General features: G+C 42.0%; 2 non-coding genes across 2 annotated transcripts; one reads left to right on the top strand and one right to left on the bottom strand.

The window, feature by feature from the left end:
- Window positions 1–849: 849 nt before the first annotated feature.
- Window positions 850–921, bottom strand: trnad-guc (transfer RNA aspartic acid (anticodon GUC)). The gene has a single exon. It is a non-coding gene; the product is annotated as a tRNA-Asp (tRNA).
- Window positions 922–1,432: 511 nt separating this feature from the next.
- Window positions 1,433–1,504, top strand: trnad-guc (transfer RNA aspartic acid (anticodon GUC)). Its single transcript has one exon. It is a non-coding gene; the product is annotated as a tRNA-Asp (tRNA).
- Window positions 1,505–1,778: the final 274 nt, after the last annotated feature.

Genomic DNA, 1,778 nt, shown 5'->3' with positions numbered 1-1,778 from the left:
AAATTTATAGATAGACGTTGTTTTTTGTTTCACATTTACCATTGCAAAATTGCTACATTAAACAAGTGTGTGATGAAAGGGGAATGAGTACTGCCTGTCACATTTATACACAGAGTATAAGAAGGAACACAACAAGTACAGATTTAGCAGTATCAGAATGGATGTCGCTGGCATACTGACAGAACAGCGTGCTGTGCTGTAAATGCAAATTTAGGTAGCCAAACTGCGAAACAAAATGGACCAATGATAGCAGTGATACAACCTCCGATAGTAGTTCCTACATAGAACAGCCCGCGCATGGCTCAAGTGTTACACTTATCTGCGCGGACCTAGTAGGAGACTGCACAATGGGAGGCTCTACGATTGAACGTATTCTCAAGTAAGCCAGTCAAAATCACTAAGGGGCGGGACTCAAAAACGATATAGTAAATAGTATTGGGGTTTGACTCTTTACTAATTTAACCACAGGTAGAAGTTAGTGTGGTGGTCGCACAAGTTTCGTTATTTTTCGGCAGCGATACATGTAGTATGGTAGGTAAGTGATGTCTGATGAACTTAAGAATGTTGACAAACAAAAGGAGGCCACTCACTCCGACAGAGTTTTGTTCAGCTAAAAGTCAGTCAGTTAAAGCAAACCAGGTAAAATCAGGAAGGCTAGCCCGTCGTCCTATTTTTAGTGCTGTTAAGCTTGCGAATGTAATCTTCCAATAGTTGGTTATTACACGTAGGTGAAGGCGTAGCTTTTCTCTTTGTGAACGTATGGGATGGCGGTGGAGGGGGGGCTGTAACAAAACCACTTACTAGTCTGCCGTCCATTTGATGCTACGGCTTTTAAAATAAAGAGATGGCCTCCCCGTCGGGGAATCGAACCCCGGTCTCCCGCGTGACAGGCGGGGATACTCACCACTATACTAACGAGGAGTGCTTGTAGATATTAGGGAGTGTCTGTAAATTATGACAATTTTTGGTGTTTGCGGCGACCTGGTTAAAGATGGTGTTTTTTTTTTCTATGTAGTTGCGTCCGTTTTTTATTTTCTGGTCTTACAAATGGGCTGTTTTGTTACATTTACATAATGTGTACATTTACTGTATCCGGTTTTTATGTTGCACACCCAGCGGGGAAAAGTTTTAATATATATATTTCTGTATCGCAAAATGCAGACTTTCACTTGTACTGTGAAAACTGCCACGCCTATGCGGCACAGCAGAGTTCTACTCATTAAAGGTAGGGTCCAAACCGCAGTTTCCTAACGATACTGTGAAAAGGGGAAAAATATGAAAGACCCACCTCCCCTGCATAAGCAAACTTGTCGGCGCAACGCTCGCGATAGTATCTCGGAAAAGACACCGTCTAACGATCTCTACAGTAAATTATAAGAATATGAAATTTTTTGTAAAGATCAAAAGTAAGCCATACAAGTACAGTAACTACTCCTCGTTAGTATAGTGGTGAGTATCCCCGCCTGTCACGCGGGAGACCGGGGTTCGATTCCCCGACGGGGAGGTCAACGTTTTATTTTAGGATTAATCTTCAGATTTTAACATTTACAATACTAAAAATGCCCTCAGTGCATCGTTGTAAACACTGTGGAAACGGTGTTTCAAATTTGGAAGAGCCCCCACCCCACACATAAGGGTTGAGGCCAAAAACGTGGCATCCATATTGGACTTTAAACCCCGCTAGTAACCATGTGTGTTCATGTGCAAGTTACTTGCCTGTGGTCCATGGTGGTTTTTCTAGACTTTAGATATTTTTATTTATTTAGGTTTACTCATTC

Source organism: Erpetoichthys calabaricus, chromosome 5, assembly GCF_900747795.2.
Source record: "Erpetoichthys calabaricus chromosome 5, fErpCal1.3, whole genome shotgun sequence".
NCBI lineage: Eukaryota > Metazoa > Chordata > Cladistia > Polypteriformes > Polypteridae > Erpetoichthys > Erpetoichthys calabaricus.
This window is presented reverse-complemented; position numbering and strand designations above follow the sequence as displayed.